Genomic DNA, 23,527 nt, shown 5'->3' with positions numbered 1-23,527 from the left:
CATATCATTACAGTTTCTCTGAGTGCCAGTCATAGTAGCAGTATGTGCCAACTACTGTCCTTTTCCTCATAAATGGCTGCCTTCCAACAACTTTGGCTATATATAACTACTAGAGTGTTTGAGGAATTTGGGGAATGAAAAACCTCCAACAGATTAATTTGCACGGGTCTGTAGCAGAAGCTTGAGACCTACCTCTGCATTTCTTAATTAACGGTAATTCAGGAATACCTATTTTGCTGGCCTCAGCAGAGTACATTACATCTACAATCCACGCAGACCCTGGCTTCTGCATGTCTTTCTTAGTGGCAGTGCTCATGTGAACCTCCCCCAGCTATGTGAACCTCTGAACAGCCTTCACAGCTATTCATTTCCCCTTCTTCACCACCCCCTCAGAGGTGCCAGGACACTTCCTGATTAGAAACTCATGTTTGAACAAACCTCAGGTGGTCTCATTTTGCTCTTAGGGAACATCTATTCAGGATGTGGTTATATAATGTAGCTATAAACATCGCAAGGTGAACTGATCAGGGAATTGATCCAGGTTTTAAATCAGGATATTTTTAACCCAAATAAGCTACCTGATCTGATTCATCAGTATAACTAATGAAGAATAAAACAAAAATGAGGAGACTGGTGGTGCTGAAGGTGGCACTAGCATCAAGAATATCCATAGATGTCTTAAACTCTCTTTCTATGCCCACAAGCCTCTACCAAACTGCTTTATGCCAAAATTGATGGCTTTCTCTTACCTGCTGCTGATGGAGCATACCAACATCCACGTAGGCCACAAATTAAGCCTAAGAGCAGCTTCCCAAGCAAGAACCAGGAAGAGCATTCAAAGAGTTCATCCTTTGCCAGTGGTAGTGGGTTTGGATGAAAACACAATGATCTGGAGGAGGGCTCTGTCTTCTGTGCTCAGCATGTGCTAACAGAGTGCCAACCCTCTGGCCAGAGGTGGACAGGAACTGGATAAAATGAATAGGAAAGACTTAGAATCACAGAATTGTTTTGGCTGGAAAATACCTTTAAGATCATCAAGTCCAACTGTTATCTAACTCTACCAGGCTCACTTCTCAACCATGTCCCTGAGCACCATATCTAGACAGCTTTTAAATATGTCCAAGGATGGCGATTCAACCACTTCCCTGGGCAGCCTGGTCCAGTCTTTGATAACCCTTTCAGTGTAGAAGTGTTTTTTAATGTCTAACCTAAATCTCCCCTGGCGCAACCTGACACCATTTCCTCTTGTCCTGTGGGTTATAACTCATGAGGAAGAGACCAGTGCCCACTTCTCTGCAACCTCCTTTCAGGTAGTGGTAGAGAGTGATAAGGTCTTCCCTCAGCCTCCTTTTCTTCAGATTAAACACCCCAAGTCCCTCAGCCACTCCTCATAAGACTTATTCTCAAGACCCTTCACCAGCTTTGTTGCCCTTCTCTGGACACAATCCAGCACCTTCTTATACTGCGGCATTTGAACCTTGAACACAGTACTCAAGGTGAGGCCTCACCAGCGCCGAGTCCAGGGGGACAATCACTTCTCTAGCCCTGCTGGCTATACTATTACTGATGCAGGTCAGGATGCCATTGGCCTTCTTGGCCACCTGGGCACACCACTGGCTCATGTTCAGCCGGCTGTCAACCAACACCCCCAGGTCCTTTTCTGCCAGGTGGGTTTTTAGCCACTCCTCCCCAAGCCTGTAGCATTGCATGGGGTTGTTTTGGCCCAAGTGCAGAACTAAGCACTTGGCCTTTTTGAAGTTCGTACTATTGGCCTCAGCACATAGATCCAGCCTATCCAGGTCCCTCTGAAAAGCCATCCTACCCTCAAGCAGGTCAACACTCCCACCTAACTTGGTGTTTTCTGCAAACGTACTGAGGGTGCTCTCAATCTCCTTGTCAAGATCATTAATAAAGGTATTAAACAGGAGTGGCCCCAATACTGAGCCCTGTGGAACACCACTTGTGACTGGCTGCCAACTGGATTTAATTCCATTCACCACCACTCTCTGGGCCTGGCCATCCAGCCAGTGTTTGTTCCAGCAGAGTGTACACCTGTCTAAGCCTTGGGTAGCCATTTTTTTCATGAGACTGCTTTGGGGAACAGTATCGAAGGCTTTACTAAAGTCCAGGTAAATAACATCCACAGCCTTTCCCTCATCCACCAAGTGGGTCACCTTGTCATAGAAGGAGATCAGGTTCGTTAAGCAGGACTGGGCCTGATCATCTGGTTGTCCTGTAAATAATATGTAACGGCACTCAAGATGATCTGCTCCATAAGCTTCCCCAGCACCGAGGTCAGACTGACAGGGCTGTAGTTCCCTGGATCCTCCTTCTGGCCCTTCTTGTAGATGGGCGTCATACCTGCTAATCTCCAATTCTTTGGGATCTCCCCGGTTAGCCAGGACTGCTGATAAATTATGAAGAGAGGTCTGGTGGGCGCATCTGCCAACTCCTTCAGTAATCTTGGGTGTAACCCATCTGGCCCCATAGACTTGTGTATGTCTAGGTGGTGCAGCAGGTCACTGACTGTTGCCTCTTGGATTATGGAGGTCTCATTCTCTTCCCCTGTCTTCCAGCTCAAGGGGCTGGGTACCCAACAAACAACTAGTCCTGCTATTAAAGATTGAGGCAAAGAAGGTGTTAAGTACCTCAGCCTTTTCCTCATCCTTAGTCACTGTGTTTCCCCCTGCATCCAATAAAAGAGGAAGGTTCTCCTTAGTCCTCCTTTTGTTGTTAATGTTTTGACAGAAGCATCTTTAATTGTCTTTTACAGCAATAGCCAGATTGAGTTCTAGTTGGACTTCAGAGAGTATCTCAGGATCCAGCACAACAGCTCAGTTCAAGTGGAGGATTCACACTGCCCAAGCTTCAACTGCTTGTATAAGGAATGGATGGAGGAAAGCTCCACCATTTAGGCACACTCAGTCACTCTCTGAAGGTCCCATTGGCTGCATATGATGCCTGCAATTTTAATTTAGGTTCTCAAGCTAGATGAAAACAAAGCCAGACAATGTGAACACTCCATACACGTCTCTGTACTTACCGTGTCTTTTGTCACTTTGAGGGCTAAAGGAAATGAACGGGGGCTCTAACATTGCAGACTGCTCAAATCCCAGAAACAGTTTTACAGATGCGTGTTTGCAAAAGCCATCAAACAGCAGTGTAACAAATGGTTCTGAAGACAAAAATCTTCACTTAGCACTTGAAAATTAGATCTTTTTTTAACCATTCTCTTATTGCTGTTTCTCATACCATCACTGGACATTTGAAATTCTATCTGGACACCCTTATATACACAGGAATGATTTCCTCCTTCTTCATTTTAACTCTGTATTTAGTGGTATACAGAGTTCATCTGGATCCCAGTGTGAACTTTGTGCGTCACACCTCTCTGTTAAGACTGCAGATGTAGCAGATGCAGCAGCAGGTGTTAAAAGTTTCAGACCATCTAGCAGAATGTTACAGCTCTGAAATCCTCCTTTCTTTTTTTCTGAGTCATGTTTCCCATTCATTGAGTAGAGTGAGGATAGGTATCTCCCATCCTGATTCCCTGTAAATACACTTTATTTGCTTTTTCTTCAAAGATGCAGTAGGAAAATTAGCTTCTTAAACAGCTGAGCAAGGCCAACAGTTTCAGCCACTATCATTGTGAGATGCAAGGTCAGAGGCCAAAGGCTCTTACCTGCAAGAGAGTGGGCGCACCATCCCCTCCAGAGCTTTATACACCATGCTAAAATCTTTCTTCCTTGTTCTGTCTTAACACTATCAAGCACAGGCAGCATAACACAATGGACCCAGCATGTGATTAAGAGGTACCATGTAACAAGCTTCCATAGATTTGGGGGGGTTTTAATGCCTAAACGCATTACAGAGTTCTTGTGCATTTGTGCGCTTGTGCAACAGCCCACAGTGAGGATTTCACTGGCTGTCTCCCACGCTCTCAGAGACAGGCATGTGGCATCTTGGGCTGAAAATAAAAATGAGTGTGTAGGAAAAAGTTACAAGGTCTTAAAATGTTAATGGTCATTTGCTTCTGTTTTTCAGTATGTAACGACCAAATATACTCATCTTGCTAGTACAATCTTAGCAGTGACTAACCCAGACTGTTCTGGTTTTGTATGATATTGTTCTCCTAAATCTCCACTGCATTATACTTGTGTGCACACGTGCGTACACACTCTGCTACAAAATTTTCTGCTGTGATCCCCCCAGCTAAAAAGCATTACAGCCACTACTGGCACCAGCAGAGAAGGGAAGAAGGTACAGCATACTTTTTAACAATGATGCTAAGCAAGCTAATAATTAGAATTTGCTACGGTCAGCTTCATTCCAGAACACTTTACTGCAGGCACATTAGAAGTCTGTCCTTTCTAAAAGATTTTCTCCTGTAATACTCACATTCATGCAGAAGGCAGATGTGCATCTGTGGTTTGCAGCCTTTCAATAAATAAGTGGCCCTCACAACTGAATTTTAACAACCTGGAGAACGCAACACATGAACCCAGCTTCTAAAAAAGCAAAATAAATTCTCCCGCAACTAGGATGTCATGCACAAAACTACTTGAACAGAACATCTGTTGTCTATAATCTGATAGTAGCCTCGGTTTTGTACGGCACAAAGAGGTCCTAAAACACAGGCAGATGTGTGGTTAAAGGCTGCGCACAGGATGGTCCCCATCCTGTGCTACGCTCTCCCCTCAGATGGAAGAATAAAACATCAAGCCTACCACAGCCCTGTCTCACTGTCAGCACACATTTGGACAGCCTAAGACCCTACAGCTTGTTTTAGGGAGTACCAGCCTTGTATCGGTCAACCTGAGCCTTTGTCCTTGTGAAACCATGCCAAAAAGCTGCTCGGGCCAGGGACAGATGTCCTTTGTTCCAGAACAGATGCGGCCTTGCTTTGTGCCCTTTCTTTCAGGGCCTCCTGGCTGGGGCTGCAGTGGCACCCTCTCCCTTAAATTGCCGTGTCTGACATCTGCCGTCGCGGCATGGGGGACATCCCTGCCTCGGATGCAGAGCAGCTGCGTGAGCCGTAAGGGCACTGCTGCTGCGAAACTGTGTGCAGCAGGGGTGTGTGTGTGTCTGTGTGTGTGTCTGTGTGCGTGCTCGCCTCCCTGTCTGCGTTTCATGACTGCAGGAGGTGACACGTCTGTGATTGAAAGCAGTGACACCAGCGCTGAGGATGCAAAGCAGCAGGACGTGGGGAAGCGGTGGAGTTGCTACGGCTGAGTCAGCAAGCCCCCGCCACTCGCGTGCCTGTTTATCTCACAGCAGCCTGTGCAGCAAGCTTCCCATCACACCACGCTTGCTTGGTAAATTAGAAAAGTGTGTTAGACCGGTCTCAGCTCTCCAAGAGTGGAACAAAATATCCGATTTTGCATCCTTAGATGGGCTGTTTCTGCCCTGATCCTTGCAAGCAGAACATTGCTTGCATTTCATCCTTCACAAGACATCCATGACATTCCTACAGAACTCATCGATGGAGGCAAGGTTAAAGACATTTAAAGTTCTGCTTCTTTACCATCATTCAGAAGGAAACTGTCTGTCCCCTTATCCAACAGCAAGCATGGAATCACTATGGCTGTGTCTAACTTGACCTTAAGCATATTGCAGGGTGCTGAATCACCCAGATATTCTGTCTTTGTAGATTGTCTCCCTACTTTTTCATTTGTGCCAGCCATAAGTAGCATAGCAATGGGAAAATAAGCCACGTCAAGGAGCTTAAAATTAATTTTTAACTTTTTGCTAAACTCATTTTTAGCCAGATCAATTCCTTGAACCACTCCACTGCCTGATAACAGAACTACTCGGGGTGGGAGCACGTAGGGACTGATGGCCAGCTGGACTTGAACTGGCTTCAACCATAGTGAAACTGTCCTCCTTCAGGAAGGGAGGCCTCAACCAAGGTGTGACTCGTGCAATGACCTGGAAGGTTTAAAAAAGATGTGGTGAGTGATAACAGCAAAACTGGAGGTAGAAAAATAGGGTGCTTGAAGTAAGGTGGTGTACCTTCCGAGCGACCGACCCCTTGGTGGAGTGTGTAATGCCTCTCTTTTTCATACACACTGCTATTTGGTTGCCTCATGGCTGAGGATTAAGCTACTTAATTTCTAATCACTGCCTGATGTGGCAAGGACTTGATAGACACACCTTCTTGGATGGTGGAGCTATGAAGCTCACATCTATGAAGCTCACATCTATGAAGCTCAACTAGAGAAATATCTTAAGACACTCAGAGGAAGAAAAGCTCCCTGTGAAACCTGAGACAGCTACAAGTGCTCATGGAACTGGAGGGGAGACCTGAGTCTGCCTTGAAAGGGTAGGGAGAAAATATCACTGTGTTCATAAAGTATCCTAATGTATTTTCAGTCATTGTGGGAATATCTATGCAGTTAGAAACTGTGGAGTGATTTAAAACTGTAGAGAAAAAAAAAAAAAATCAAAGAGATGTCCCCTGATGTCTCATGTTCTCTTCCTGAAGCACATACGGTAGTCATGGCTTTTGATGTTCAGTATCACATCTTTAATTTGTAGGGAAGTTTCCTGTAAGTTGTTCTGTAAGGGCAAGCGAAGATAATGTTCTCTGGTCCCCAGACCATAATAACTTTTGTCTTGGAAAAAAAGAATCACTAGGTTGAAGGGTCCAGGCTTCCTCAGAGGCCTCAGTTTACAGGGCAAACTCCTTGGATCCTCTCACTTGAAATGGTGACAGCAGGAGTTTCAAAAATGCTATCCCATCATCTTCTATAATAATTTTTCTCACTGAATTCAGAAATAGTTCCAACCCCAGCACAGTCATTGTACAAAACCGCTTCTTTCTTCCAGCGGTTGAAGAGGAACATGTGTCATATCATCAGTCTGGAGATTAGGGCCAGCAGATGAATGTCAAGGGTTAGCCTGCAGTGAAACACTAAGCAGCTCTCTCTTCCTCAGGCATTGACACAGGCTTCATATCCCTCCCTCAGGACCAGCCATCTCCCAAAGATTATCTTTAATATACAACTTCTTTTAAGCACTAATCTCCCCCATTGTCTAGACTGCACAATACAGCCTTCAAACAAGAAGTGCAAATGAGGACATTTGTATGTTCTCTCCTCATCCCTCCTATGTGAACAGCCAAGAGACCAACAGGGATTAGAGACTTAGATCTTGGATTTGGTTTATACACTGCAATAAAATTGCAATCCAAATTGTAAAATGACAGGAGAAGAATTCCTTGGGTATATTCATAGGATCCACAGGCATTTCCTCAGAGATATTCTTTGAAACTCAGGGCAAAGAGCTTCCTCCTCAGACAAAGGGTTTTCTATCTTTTCTAGCTGGCGTGTTGCAGAGCCCTTTCCTGGGCTTGCCACTTGGACTCCAGTTTTCCGACACGACCTCTTTCTTTGAGAAACCCTCAGAAAGCCTTTGGTGCTGCCGGTCTTGACCATCCGTGGGAAAACCTGTCAGTGCCAAGGAAGAGGAGGCGATATTTATAATGTGCAACAATTGGGCAGCTCTCAGCCAACAAGAAGTGAGGTCCAAGGGTCACGTATGCCCTGCTCTGCCACCTATTCTAAATGAAAACTAAAGATCCTCAAAACACAAGCCGTTGCTTGTGCTGCAGGTTCCTGGTTGCTGTTTCAAGGATTTTATTTTAAAAATTATTTTTCTGGCCACAGTTGCCATCTGTTTTCCCTAGAGTTGGTGGATGGTCAATTAACTAGAGTTTGGGGAAATCAGCAGTTTTTTGTTTGCAATCATTCATGCAAATCTTTCTCTGCCTTCAGTCTGAGCTGATTTGCAAAGACAAACAACTAAAATAAACATGGCTATAACACTGCCTGGTTCTGAGTCAACTGAATATTCAGCTCTGGAAGCGCTGTGTGATTTTTAGGTAAAAGCGTAAATCAGTCCAAATTTACTTCATGTTTGAAAGAGATCCATCGCCAGATGGGCCTGCCTTGGAGCCAGGGGCTGACAGAGTTAGACTGCGCTCACACTTCCTTCCTGGGAGCAGCAGCAGCAATTTCAGTGGAAACACTCACAGATTACAGGAGGAACCCTGAGCAGGAGCCTCACAATTTAGTCTTCCGGTTTAACTCCGTTTCCTTGGCTTCTGCACTGACTGGTCAGGAGAAAACAACCTTCAAATAGTTCCTGGCTCGTTCCCCGGGCTTCCCTGCTCCTCAGCCCATGCTGTTCGTCTTCAGCTCTGCCAACATGGCTCTTTGCATGGCCAAACTGTAAAACCAGTAAGGGGAGGAGTCCAGCTTCAAAAAAAGACCATGGGAATTTGGGGGAGAGGAAGGGAATCAGGAGTTATAACCAAATTGGTTCTCTGACCCATTTAGGGTGGGATCCCACACGCCACTGTGTCAGCCCAACCGAGTGGGGAGCCTGGAAAGGAGAAGGGGAAATGAGGGCAGGCAGAGATGGAGCAAGTCTTGCTGCTGAGCACAACGGCTTGTGAAACCCTTACCTGACCCGACAGGGACAGTAGCTCCGTAAGCCACCACTGCTGCTCCTGCGGCACCCGTCTGATCATGCCACACCACGGGGCAGCCTGAGAAGCAGATTTAAATTCCTGTGGGCCTTCAAAAGAAGATAAAAAATCTGTAGTGTTGTAGGGGAAAAAAGCAGAGGGTATGTTTGATTGCTCCTTGCCTTTTATGATGAGATACTGATCTAAAGCCCACATAATTCATTTGAAAGACTCTTACTGAGTGCACTGTTTTGGATCGAGACTTCAGATCAAATATTTTAAAGACTTTATCAATTTTTCCACTGGCTACAAAGCACTGAGAAGGAAGCCTGGGAAAAGATATAAAATGGAGAAAGAAACACAGAGAGACAGAAACAGCTGCACACCATTGAAACAGGATGTTACTGCGAGATGTAGTTTATAATAATTAGTTGATCAACACGCTAGGCAAGGGATTTTTTTTCCATTTTGAACCAGTAGATGCACAGATGGGGTCTATAACAGAACTGGCATGTGTCTGGATTATTTTTTTTTTGAAGGCTGCATAATTTTACAATCACTACTAACATTTGCGTGTGCTGATATAATGGTAAGAGTACTCAAACTTCTGAGAATTAACATTCTCAAACTGGCTTCGTGCCTGTCAGGTGACATTGAAATTGCAATAATCCCTGTCTGGAGCAGCAGTAGTGGCTACATCCAGATTGTGTAGATCCACAAACTGCTCCTAAGTAGTAGTAATAGCAGCAATAGTAATATGATCACAAGTCATTTAAGAAATGTAATTTTCCCCATGTTTTCAGCCAGAGGCACAGTGACAGCTACCTTGATGAGGATCTAGCAATAGATCTGCTTTTGAGGTGGAGTTTGAAGTTAACTCTTGTGACTCTTGTTCCAGTGCTTTTGCCATATATGATATGGTTTCCACATGAAAGAGAGCATCAGCACACACTATCCATTTAGGCCACATTGACAAACCATGTCCAAGAGCATTCCCAAGGGCTCCAATGTGCTCCTCTCCTCCAGTTAACTACCTGAACGTCCTCTCCGTCACAAATTTACTGCTTCCAGACACACTCTCCTCAAACCACCGCCAGACATGGTCTGGCAATTAGAATGGTCTAGGGACTTTTCCCAAGAGGTGGGTCACCTGTGACAAACCTATTGTGGAGGTGATGATAGCCCCCCTATCCCAGAGGCAAGCTGTCCCAGATAGGCAGCCAACCAACCGCTTGGGTTGTTTGTGGCCACAGCCATAGAAACCAATTCACAAATGTGCCTCCTGATTGCCAGTTCATGGGTTTATTAAGCGACCAAATATTCTAAGACAAGTTTGAGGAGGGATCATGACTCCTTCCTCATTCACCTGTATCAGTGAGGAGTGAAGAAAATTAATCAAACGCCACCGTCAAAAGCCTCAAAAAAAGAAATGTACATTAAGAAATGTGTATTCTGCCTCTCTCCAAGGACAGTGCAGGGAGTACATTTTGATTTTCCACACTGGATTTCCACAAGGAAGCAATTAACTCTTGGGGATTAGCAAATAAATATGAGTCAAGATTTTAAAATCTGGATGTGTTAGAAAAGATCAGCACTAGGCAAACTCACACAAACACACTTTCAAAATTCCTCTAGTGCTATCAGTTCATCTGAATGTCACCAGTTCCCATGAAGTGCAGTGAGTCCTCTAAGCAGCTCAGCCACCTTTCAGATACTTATTTTAAAACTCCAGCAACAACAGGAAAAGCCTAGCCTTAAGCTGTGTATCTATCAGAGACCCATACATAAAACATTACACTAAAAGAAGCTATTTCAGCATTTGGTCACTCCTAAGGCTGGTCCAAACTATTCTGCCAAACTATTGGAGGATGTGTACTGATCCCTGGGATACAATCCAGTTGTAATACATGTTACCGCAGTCATACTTGTCAGTGTTTTAAAAGAAAGGCCTGTATAACGCTAATCTGATCAAACCACGAGCTCAGCGCTTCAGCAATAAAACTGCGGAGTTTTATTGGTCTTTATTACTGCACAAGTCTTAAAATCTCTGACATGTACTAGGACATCTAAAAGACTCTTGATATCTGCTTTTAAAAGTGTAGCTCTCCTGGACAGGAAATTAATAGAGTAAAAACGTAGTAATAAGTGAAGTAACCGTAATCCGACTAACTAGTAGTCTCTGAATCTCTAAGCCTCTCTGAAGAGCTTCCTGTTTCGGATTGGTTCTGCTGATCCCTTTTATGTGTTTGATTCCATCAGCAACATCAGCAAATCAACAGCCCCAAGAGCTGAGGGTAGTACAGGCAGCCACTGCACTGCACTGCACCAACATGAGCCTTACTGCTCCACAATGAGTTGCAAATTCGGGGACATCAGGTGAACAAAACCCACCACCATCAAAAACCAAAACTACAGAATTCAAGCTCTGAAGCAGCCTGCATGAAGAAAGCAATGGTGCGCCAGAAGAGCTATAGATTTTTTCGTACGTGTGTCATTCGGATTATTGCCTCCTCAACCGCTGGTAGCTGAATTCCCATTTCACAAAGGCCTTTTGGAGGACAATCCCCCAGAGACAGTCTACTTTCCCATTTTTTTCTTCTTTTCTTTAGCTCTGTGGAAGGCCTTAGCTCTGTGGAAGGCCCACCCACAGTTCTGGCTCCCTATTGCAGCTCTCTATTCTGTTTAAATTCTTTTCTTTCTCAGTTATTTGCAGCTTCCAATTAGAGCAAAATGTCTGCAGGGCTCTTATTAATTAATAAGAAAAAAAAAGAGAAAAAAAGAAAGAAAAATCTTCATCTCGGTCCTGAAACCAAATTTGGAAAACTACAAATATTTCAAAATACATCCTATCTTTTTTTTGGTTGGTTGGTTTTTTGTTCTCTGTCCCAACTACCTCCAAAATCATTACCTACGATGGATAAACACAAGAAATATACCATCACCTACAGCAGCAATTCTCAGTTTGAGGTTTGTGAACTTCCATATATCCATGATGCTTTTCCTCAGGAGATGCCAGAGTGGTGGTCCTCAGAGGGAAAGGGTTGCAGACATGCTGAAGTTGTTGTAGCCCAAACCATAAGGGCTGTATGACCACCTTTGGGGCATTTTAAGATGCTGTTGTATGGAGTGGGAGTTTTCACTTGAGTAACAAGGCACTGTGATAACTCATGAAAACACCTCCATAGCTCCATGAAAGGATATAATCAGAAATAACACCTGTATTCTAGGCTACCTTGTTCAGGTTCTGCCTGAAACTTAGGCTGCATAAGCCTTTAACCATTTTTGTTAATACATGTTCCCTGCCTTCAGTCCCGTGTCTGGTAGTGGAACGTGCATTAATTGATGTCGCATTGTAATACTGTTACCTCAAATCTACTTATGGCATGGTTGTCTTGTAGCCCTGCAAAACAGTCTTCGTTGTGCTGCCATTTTATTTCACTTCTTAATGCAATTATAAAATAGCACATACATCTGTTAAATAGTATTACTAGTGAAGTAATAAATCCCCTGTAGCACAAGCAATAACTTTTTTTATATTGAGCATATTTATCTTTTGACATGTTATTATACTGACTCATGAAAAATAGAAGCAATGCCCTCATTATTTATCTAGTCTTGAAGGATGCTCCAGACAGTTCCTTCCAGGAAGAAAGGATGTTGAATATTTGATATATGTGATTAGTGAAGTCTGCAGTGACCTCTTCTAGTATTCTGTATTGTTAAAAATCATTGAACCTTACAGAGGAAGAGGAACAGGGGCTTGAAGAGTTGTCATGCATTTAAGATAGTTTCACAAAGCCATTAAGTTTCTTGAAGGAAACAGGTAACTTAAGGAACTTTCCCCAAAACATGGGTAAAAGTCGCCATCCAAAACAAAAGGTCTGCTCAGGGGGTTGAATTCTGTGCCTGAGTGGGACTCCTTGGGTACTATTTTATGTTTGTTAGAAAGAGACAACAGGAACACCTCTGGATTTACTTCTCATTCTCAGCATTAAAGTTTCAAATTACTATAATAACCTTGGGTTTTCTATAGCTCAGCCCCCCAGCAAATCTGCTGCCTGCTAAAAACAATGCAGAAACGGACCCAAAAGGCAATGAGCTCCGGAGGCGAAACCTCCACAACGGCTGAGATGCATGCTCTTTCCATCCAGACCCTAAGAGAGTAAGCCCAGACAGCGCACGATTTCGGCTTGGGCTCTCCTCTGGTCTGAAAGGGTCAGGCAAAAAGAAATCCATGCTCACATGAGTACAAGTGGGATCGTGATCTAGTATTAACTAAAGCACTAGGGTTACCCTTTCCCTATTCCCAGCACCGCCCGGTTCAGCCGGTGCCCGCTGCCTTTCCCCAGCACGCCGCAGCTCACAGTCCCTCTTGCTGGCACACCCCAGCCCAGCTGTTACCTGGCAAATTGTGAAATTCACCCTGGGGGACAGCAACCGTGGGGATGCTACTGCACCCCAAGCCCCGCCAGCTCAAAAGCGCCTCACGGTTTCGCTGCGAGGCGCGGCGAGGGGGGCAGCAGGGCGCAGAGGGGAACATTCCAGCTGTGGTTGTGCTTCCCCTTCCCTCCCTTCCTGCCCCACAATAGCGGCACTGTCAGAAACAACAACAAACTGCGTGGTCGCATTCGTGCTGCCCCCCAAGAGCAGTTCCTGCCGATTTCAACCCCTCGCTGCAGAGGACGTTTTCTCAGGCACATTTAACTAGCTCCAAGCCCCTATGCCTGTCTAAAAAAGCAATATCAATTATTAATAAATGATAATACATAATTAATAGCAATACTCAGAAGCAGTTCGGCTGTGCACTACTCCGGCTACTAGCTAATTAAGCTTTACAATGAAGCCTGCTAGAAGATTAATTTTAACATCATCCTATCATTTAAGGGATATTTCACCATGTATTTCTAGGGTAACAAAAAAGGCAACGAGTCCATTCATGGAGTCCAGTACTGGCCAGGTGTATCCATGTTAAAAAGCATAAATATATTTATTAGCTAATGACATAGAATATTGTATGAATTATACAATGCGGTCAGAGACAGACTTTCTCAGAGCTATAAATGGTCCAAGTGAGGGCTGAGTAACGCTAATGAGATAGCAGTACACACATACACAAACTGCTGTTTGCCTGTGGGTCTAGAATAACTGTCCAGCCGCTCTCCCTTTCCCTTCAGAGCGTTCTCCCACCACGTGCCCGTATGGCTAGCAGCTCTCTCCCCATTCTGCAGAGGAGGAGGAGGCACGGGTAGGCAGAGCAGCTGGCTGGCAGCTCACCAGCTGAGCCAAGAACAGCAGCCAAGTCCCTCAAGCTCTGCGGCCACGTCCTGTCGAGTCAGCCACACACAAGGAAACACCTCGCTAAAACAAGGGAAAGTTGCCTCGGTAGATCTTCTTACACAAGTATGGCAGGAAGAGACTTTGGGTCCCGATCCCGTCTGCTCAGGACCTTTCTCAAGCACTGGGCTCATTTCAGAAGAATTTACTGAAAGGATTTGTAATTTGCTATCGGCCTTCACGGCTTTCAGCATTAACTACTGCAGTTCTCAAACCCTCAAAATAAACTGAATGCAGATGAGCAAGACCAGCGTCACAGATAATGGAAGAGCGGAAGAAAAGAGAGTTAAATAGAAAAGTGCCATTCAGAGACATTCAAATCATGTGAGTGCCCACTAAAGAATGACACCAGTGGCCGCCTTTGGGGGTAGGAGCTGTGCTTGGGGCGGCAGTTCATGAGGGAGCGGGTTTATTTCTGAACTTGATTTTGTTCAGAGACTTTTAGTTTGACTGTTGGGGTAGGGGAATCTGGGGCACAGGGACAACATCATATCCTTTTCTGGAAGAAAGTCCCTTTTCAAAGGTTGTACTTATCAAAGCAGGGATTTTATCACTACAGTTTGCTTAATATGTGTATTCTCCATTACCAAAGAGTAAGCAAGGGTCTGCTTCTACACTCGGCAGAAACAAACAGCAAAGGCACAGCAGAAACGCTGGTGGGGGCACTACGCTGTATGAAATAGCAGTGATTCAGGTCTGGCTGATAGGTTTGCATGGATTTAACTGCCTTTTGTCCTTCTGCACGTCTCCCAGGCTAGAACAGGGAAATATTTGGGCAGCACCGTTATATACCACTAACCGGTCTGTATTGTTCCACTTTTCTTCACTACTAGCTTTTTCTTGGAAAAGAATAGATTTTTAGACCATCACAGAAAATTCATCTGGGGTTTTTTACCTAGCATGTTGTAGCCAAATTCCGACTCCTGCATAGAGATAGATGTACTACAACTTGTTTTGAAGTCAACTCTTGAATTTTTGAAAGCAGAAAAAACATTCCCCTCTCCTGCTGAGAGTAAGGTTACATATTGCTGATCACAGTGACTTCTCACAGTGATCGCTTCCAGAGGCAATAAAATAAACTGCATTTCAGCATTTGCTGACCATAAGGCTTTGATAGTTTCAGCCATAAGCGAGCAGCATATTTTCTTTTCTGTCATAGATGTGTGAACTTCAGTTGCAAACTCTTAATAAATACTTATTCATGTACCTTTTCCTGTTACGTTTCCCAAATGCTTTGAGCAGAAGACTTACTTTTGTACTTCTATAGCTGATCCAAATGGCTTTAAAGCTCTCAACACACTTGTCACCTTTGAAGCCTTGTTTAACCATCCAGGCTCTTCTTATACATCAAGATGCATTTGAATCCTGAGACAGGCACTACAAATTCTTAGAGATACATTTCCACTACAGTCAGACATAGCAGAAAACACTCTGCACTGGCATTAAGCTTATGAAGTTTCCTTCACTTCAGCCTGAGCAGCCTGCAATTGCTCAGAGACATCTGAACAGTGCTGTTTTTTAAATTTCCACACTGAAAAACTTTTACAAAAATCTTGCCTCCTTTCCATTTCCCATTTTCTTCCTTGGAATAAATTGGCCAACTCGTGGCTGCCTTCTGATGTGCCCTATTAAAGGGAAGGAGTACTAGTACAGCGCTCCTTTTCGCGTTAGGCAAAAAGGATCAGTGCGCATGCCATATTTTTCTTGGAGTTCCTTTAAACGCATATTATTTTGCACAAGCACAACAGCAGTCCCAGGCTTCTACTACTAACGACAGCGATCTGCCCTATGATCTTTAACCCAGTTACCTCTGAACTTCTGTAGTCTAATCATCCCCCTGCCTTTCCCCGATAATAGACACGACTCATAGAGCCAGACTCATGCTTCCAGCCGCACCTTGCAAACCCGGCCTCCACAACTGGTGGGAGCTTGTTCCCTGCCATGGCATCAGGCTACAATGCAAAAGACGCTTCAGAAGTTCCAGATGCACAACCCGAGCCCCGGAGAATGTCTAGGGTTACAGCGGGCGGGATGTCACAGTTTCTCCCTTTGCCACGTTGTTAAGCCATCGTCTACTCTGAAACGTACAGTACTTGCAAACCGCTTTTGCCAGGGGTTAAATACTTTTTATTCACAACACCACAATGACTTCTCTGTGCAGCAGTGCCAGAAACGTCTAGGAATTCTGCTTGGCTTCATTTATATCTCTCTGGATGTCGTGCGTACTATATTTTCATACATTAAGGATTTCTATAGAATTTATCACTGGCCATAATGGTTTCCAGGAGAATCGCTGGCTCAGCTTTAGGAGTGAATAGCTTCATCTTTAGTTTAGCACTTCTGTCAGGTTAGGATCAAATCCAGACACTTTCAATTTTTCTTTTAGTGGATCATCTACACTTAATCTTAGCCTCTGACAAACAGGATTAAGAAAACTCTCTATTTTTGTTCAAGGTCCCAAACCCATATATAAACACTGTAATTTACTACATAATAGCAGCTCTTTCAAGGCATAAGTATAAGTAGCAATAACGATTGTGCCTTTTTTGAGAAGTTCTTGTTTCTGGAGGTAAAAAACACACAGCTGAAGCGGGGTGTGCGTGACTTTCACGTGCCTGACCTCCACAACGCACTGAAAATCCTGCTGCAGAACAGGAGGATCAACAGCCCCTTCTCATCTGGAAAATTGAAGGAGATTAACATAGAACAGCAACAATTTCTCACCTGATGCCTCCTGCATATGAGGTTTGCTAAATTGCCTTGGAGTTTCCAGAGGGCAAATGCACCCACTGCGTTGCAGGAGCTACAGCAGGGCTCAGTCTGGTTTCAGTACAGTGAATGGCTTTTGAGTACTGCTGAGGTTACAGCGTGTGCAGAGGTAATGAGATGAAATCACAGATTAGGGAAGGCTTCAATTGCTAAGATATTTTAACAATAGAATATTCCTAAGAGTCTAGTATATTTTATTAGTTTAGCTGGTGGAAAAAAAACCCCAAAAAACAACAAAACAAAACAAACCAACCAAAAAAATTCAAATTATTTTCCATGGAGACTTTAAACAAGGCGAGGAAGGGGTTTCTGAAGTAAAATACTTTGGTTTTAATTTAACAAACAAAAAGATTTTCTGCTGTAAAGACTTTTGAATGAAGCATTTTCATTTTTAGTGAAAAATCCGGTTTTGGCCAAAATTAAAATTCCAACTGAGAGGGGGAGGGGGAAAAGGGTTTTGAACAACTTCTGCAAATATTCTGGGGAAGCTTTGCCTTCTGGTAAAGCCATGGCAGGCCAGAAGACAGTACACACTGGATGTTTTAAAAAGCATATATTTAAATTTCCCTGCTCTTACTTCCTTTACTGCTGAGCTTGCAGAAACAACAGACCGAGGGGAGGAAAGTCTCCTGTGAGGCATGTCTGTGCTGCTCGCGGGTGGCTTAGTCCACATCTCCCCGCTCAGTCCCTGACACAGACTGCAGCGGCTCCAGAAAGATTCGGTGGTGGTTTCTCCTCCACGCTGAAGTAACAAAAATTTGTATAAATCATTTTTTTTCTCTGTTCCCCCTCTCTTCCTGCAAAGAGCTGCAAACAGCAAAACACGGACCTAAAGAAAAGAGGGCAGGGAAAGGGCAATATTTTTTTGTTTATTGGTGGCTGAACTCTGAGATATAGAAAGTATTCGTTATAATGTCCTCTTCAGTACGTGAGGTTTTAACTTAAGGAATGTTATATAAATGAGGAGCTTTATACAGGGATAATAAGCCTCTGAATAATATTGCAGCAGGGAATATTTCGGTGAGCCACATAGAAATGAGCATAATAAGAGTTAAATTGCTCCTGCTCCAACAGCAGATTTTTCTTAAAATAAATGCAATGAAAGCACCATCCCCTGAGTATCATTTAGTACTTTGGAGCCAAAATCCTCTCTTATTTACACATAAATCTAGGGGCCTTATTCACAGGGTACCAGTTGCCTTGACTCATTTCCCAAGGCATGCTCTCTCCATCACCCCAGGTACAACCCAACATCTGCAGTCAGGCTGTGGATCTCAGCGGATATATTCCAGAAATATATCAGGATAACCACGTTCAGAGCTTAATTCTCATACTTATGGCTAATGAAAGCCCGATGTTGCAGAGGTTTATGTACCAGCAGAGGCCAACAATATCAGAAAAGGGGTAGCTTATATTACCATGTACAACAGTGCTCGGACTCCTTTTACAGCAATAAGGAATAATAAAAAAAAAAAAAAAAAAAAGAAGGCATTTGAATGTTACTCAAGAAAGGCAAGGTTATTACTCATATCCCAAGGAGATACCGTGTGTGTGATGAACTGAAAATGCTATTAGAGAAGAACAGATTCCTGTTACGATAGGCCAAGTAAGCGCTGGTTTTTCACTGGTATACTGTTAATTACACATTCACTCTTTCACATAATGAAAAAAGTCTCATGTAGTGTCTACAAAAGGGGCGTGCACATTTACATATAATGAAACCAGCAATGACAAATGTCAGCAGTACCATACGCTGGTGCCATGAATAATGCATAACACAGAACTGTGGAGCTAAAAGCAGAGAAATAATCAAAACCGTTGATCTTCTCCTCCTGCTCCCTGCCCCGTCTCTCTCTACGGGCAGATAAAGTCTAATTTTCTGAGCACTTCAAACCCAAATCATTTCACGGATTGTGTTTCAGACACAGGAAACTGATGAATGATCATGGCGGCTTTCACTTTTAGAGCATCAGTTCAGGGCTGGTCAGTCAAGCATTATCTGTCGGCTTATGTGTCTGCCTGTGGCACTACCTGGGACATTATTTGACCATCCCCAGCAGGGCCGGGATTTAGCTGCTCGCTTTCCTCCAGGAGCAGTGTCTTCATAGAAATGATGGGGCTGATGAGAGGAAATGTGGTGAGTCACCACTCCCTGCTGTATTTACATTGGTTTCTAAGATTTTTTCCGTGTCAGCTGGAAGCCTCCTGAAAGGCCACTTTAGGGCAATAACTGAGGATGGAGAAGCAACCCCCATCTTCTGCTCATATTTATCCATGCCATATCCTCAAATACCAGCTGGATTACTGAGCTGTGCTTTCTGACAGCCTGGCTGGGCAGATGGTACCCAAAAACTGCCAGGTCAGAAGTTAATGTTTTCCCCACTGGCTATGGGAAGCACCACAACTGCCCCAGATGAGGGTTTGTTTTGACAATCATTTGATTAAATAAGCAGATGGCCACTGACTTCAGAAGGCATCAGCACACGCTCCTACAGAGGAGTCAGCATAACCTGCCCCCACCTCCCAGGGAGAAACAGAAAGAGCCCACAGGGCAGGGGGATATGGAGGAAAGCTGGGGGAGAGTGGCATTGCTGGTCTGCAAGGATGTCTAGAAAGAGACTTCAGGTTGAGCAATTCTGTAAAACGCTTTCCTCTGTCACGACTAGTATTTAAACTGGACTTTGAATAAAATCTGACCTGAACGAGGCAGCACTGACCTAATCGTCCACTGATAACACCTTGCACTATCACACAAACAAGGAAGATCACCACCGCTCCACAGCCTTCTCTAGACTAGAACAGGGGGGAGATACCATTTTGTTCACAGCCAAAGCACATTCATTTCATGTGAAGAAGTAAACTTTCAACTCAGCATCATCTTACACTGCTAGTTATTCCCATCACCTATGTTCTCCACCACACAGTTTTTTAATATATGTGCTAGCACATATATATTATATAGCTTTCAATTGGTGGTTCACACTCTTAAGTACTGCCTCCCTCTTCCTACACAGAAATCCACATTAGGAGCCCCAACACGATTTTTAATCATGTTTCCTCCACACTATACACTATATCATTTGATCATGTGCTGTTTGATCCATAAGAACCTGGTCTTGTTCCCTCCACAGAAAAGATGTTGTCTGGAAATGCAGTAACATTTTAAAACAATTTAATTTCTTTGTGGTTCTGGGTGTCACATTGATACCTAACTTGCAAACATAATTTGCTGCACGGGTCTGTGTAATTTTGTCCCACCTGAACGCTTCCTTCTATAGAATTAAAATCACAGAATTTTCAGAGTTGGAAGGGACCTCTAGAGATCATCTAGTCCAACTCCCCTGCTAAAGCAGGATTGCCTAGAGCACATTACTCAGGACTGCATCCGGGCGGGTCTTGAAAATCTCCAGGGAAGGGGACTCCACAACCTCCCTGGGCAGCCTGTGCCAGTGCTCTGTCACCCTCACCGTAAAGAAGTTTTTCCGTGTATTTGAACAGAACTTCCTGTGTTCTAACTTGTGCCCATCACCCCTCGTCCTGTCACTTGGAACCATTGAAAAGAGCCTGGCTCCATCCTCCTTCAACCCACCCTTTAGATACTTGTACACCATAATAAGGTCTCCCCTCAGCCTTCTCTTCTCCAGGCTAAAGAGTCCCAGCTCTCTCAGCCTTTCCTCATAAGGGAGATGCTCCAAGCCCTTAATCATCTTAGCTGCCCCTCGCTGGACTCGCTCCAGCAGTTCCCTGTCCCTCTTGAACTGGGGAGCCCAAAATTGGACACAGTATTCCAGTTGTGGCCTCACCAGTGCTGAGTAGAGGGGGAGAATGACCTCCCTCAACCTACTGGCGACACTCTTCCCTATGCAGCCCAGGATTCCATTGGCCTTTTTGGCGACAAGGGCACATTGCTGGGCCATAGATAATTTACTGTCTACCACAACCCCCAGATCCTTCTCCTCCGAGCTACTTCCCAGCAGGTCCACCCCTAACCTGTACTGGTGCCCAGCATTCTTCCTCCCCAGATGCAGGACCTTGCACTCGCTTTTGTTGAACCTCATTAGGTTCTTCTCTGCCCAGCTCTCCAGCCTGTCCAGGTCGTGCTGGATGGCAGCACGGCCACCCCACCCAGTTTGGATACACTCTGTCCCCTCATCCAGGTCATTAATGAATATATTAAACAAAATTGGACCGAGTATTGACCCCTGGGTGACACCACTGGTTACAGGCCTCCAACTAGACTCTGTGCCACTGATCACAATGGGATCAATGATGGGTTTAAAGTGGAAAAGTCTGAACTATAACACACATTGCAAAGGGAGCAAAATTTTATTTATTTTTTTAAACAAGGAAAGTAGGAAAGCCCAGGACAGAGGGCAGATTATTTTTAATACAGAAATCCCATCATATGAAACAAGAGTATTGGGTCTGGAAAACCAAACCGCTTTGCCCACTGCAGATAAACAGTGAGACAGGGTCTTTGGCAGCGTAAGACAGGACATTCGCTCCAGGAAGCTTGCTTACTTCCACAAACATCATCACAGACCACATAACAAGAGCCTTTATATATTAAAATGTAACATTCTTATGCATGCATGTGCAAACACAATGGAGTACTGAGAGACTGTCTATTCAATGGGCATTGCCATACTATTTATGTACGCATGCATGGGCAAAGCTAATGAAATGCAGAGACAACTTGGTTTATTGTATGACCAATAACAGTATACGCAAAAGAAACAGATTTTTAAGAGACTGTTAATCCAGTCCTCTGAGAACTTGTTTCTTCCTGGCACCAAAAGACATACCAGCTACCTAGAGATAGCGGTCCAGTAAAAAAATTCAAACATATGCTTAATTTCAGGTTTATGCCAATGTGCTGCAAGTCCAGTTACAATCAGAAACTAAAACTTCAGATGGTACTTAAGAATGTTTTCCTTAATGAGGGCCCTGGTTTCTGTCAAACATGTTTCCACTGTCTCTTGCTGAGGACAAATATCAGTATAAAAATGCTACAAAGGTTTTCTTTTTTTTTTTTCCAGGAGAAGAAAATGAAACATTTTTTTCTTGTTTGTTTGTTTTTTAAAACAGCTAAAGTTCCAGAAAGAAAGACAAAAACTATTGATATACCAAGAACAAGTAGGACAAGTATGAACCAAAGAAGGAAATGCTGGATTAGACTATCTGAAGAGCGCGAAATGATGCTTAGCAACCAGCTGAGGACTTCCATCCTCCCAGATGCCAAAACAAACTGGCCTAGATCAAAATATTCATTTCCCACATTTCAGCAAATAACACTTTCATCATTCCTAGTTTTCAAATGGAAACTCTACCTTCCCTCCGCATATTTTTAAACAAGTAAGTAATAGCAAAGAGCAAAAACTTTGCAAAAAATCTGCATTAAACCCAGAGAAAATGTAGTTTAATATACCCTGCATAGCACTAAGGCTCTTAAATAATTTGATTTTTTAGCATAGTTCTAGCACTCTGCGGCAATTAAGTATTGGGTGTATGTCTGCAAGGCAGAAAGAGCTCTGAAGAGCAGCTGAGGACTCGTCTATTTTGAGGACCCACCACTTCAGAGGTTGGGATTTAATATACTGTGTGCCTCAGTTTTGACCACTGTAAGTTGTAAACCAACTTTCTTTCTAGAAAACGTATTACTTGGAATGAGGTCCCCAAACTGTGCTATGTGAAGGGACACCGGCCCCTTCAAAGCGGCAAATAGTCTGACAGTAGAGGCACCATCACCATTCTGCTACCACTGATGGTGTATTTACACATGCACCTGACTTGGCAGCTGCTCTCTGTTTACTCTGGAATTGTTTCTTATCCAGACAGGTTGTTACAGGTTCAGCACAAACAAACAAAAAGGGACTGACTGGAAATGAAACCTAAAATACTCAAAACTACCTTGTGCTGCACCTCCTTGCAACTGTACTTACAACATCACCATGGGCAGGGAATTGAGCTGAGGGAGAACAGGAGCAAAGCTGCAGCAGATCCTGATCCCTTTGGGTCCCTCCAGGCTTTGCTGTCTGGAGAGGCAGGTGCGTCTTGCTCCCTAAAGCTTTGGATAAGAAAGCCCAAGCTTGAAACTGAACTACCTTAAATCTCACTGTTCCACAGTGATAATTCATATGGCATTTCAGGTCAGGAAGTGAATCGGTTGCCGCACGCTACTTAAAATTTCTGTTTAAGATCAGGAGAAGAGGCAGTGAAATGCTGTTCGTACAGTCTTCTATTCCAGTTAACCAAAATTGAGAGTTGGGAAAACCAAAGACAGTCAAGACGAGATTGCTGTTGCCCTACTGCCCAGGGAGGTGGTTGAGTCACCATCCCTGGATGTGTTTAAGAGACATTTAGATGTGGTGTTGGGGGATATGGTGTAGGGGAGAACTTTGTAGAGTAGGGTAGATGGTTGGACTCGATGATCCCAAGGGTCTCTTCCAACTTAGACAATTCTATGATTCTATGCTGCAGGGCCGTCTTCTGCGCTGTGTTGCCTTGGCAGAGCATTACCTGCTTACATGATGACAGATGCAGGTCAGCAAGGTCTCAGAGTTGCATCTACCCTGGCTTTCTGTCCATCACCATACTTAGCCCAGTGCATCAGCACCACAGCTATTACATCACATGTATGTAGTGTGAAAATTCGTCTACTCTGATGCAGCCTATCCTGCTGCCATGACCTGATGGAGTCAAAGCTTGGCATCCTGCTTCACTGACTTTGAGGACAGAGATTGGAAGCAGGCCTGCTAGAGTGACCCATGAACACCTAGGAATACAGTTTGGCTAATGTAAACTTATGAAACCTAACAAGAACCTCCAAGTACGTCTTCCATTCGGCCTGCACAGCCACAGTGGATGCTCTCAAACTACTGCAGCTGGTTAGGTGAGTTATGATGCACCAGGAATAGCCCTCCAAGGAGAAACCCAGAAGAGCAGTTATAACAA

The sequence above is a fragment of the Vanellus vanellus genome (genome assembly GCF_965231255.1).
Source record: "Vanellus vanellus genome assembly, chromosome: 2".
NCBI classification, from domain to species: domain Eukaryota; kingdom Metazoa; phylum Chordata; class Aves; order Charadriiformes; family Charadriidae; genus Vanellus; species Vanellus vanellus.
This window is presented reverse-complemented; position numbering follows the sequence as displayed.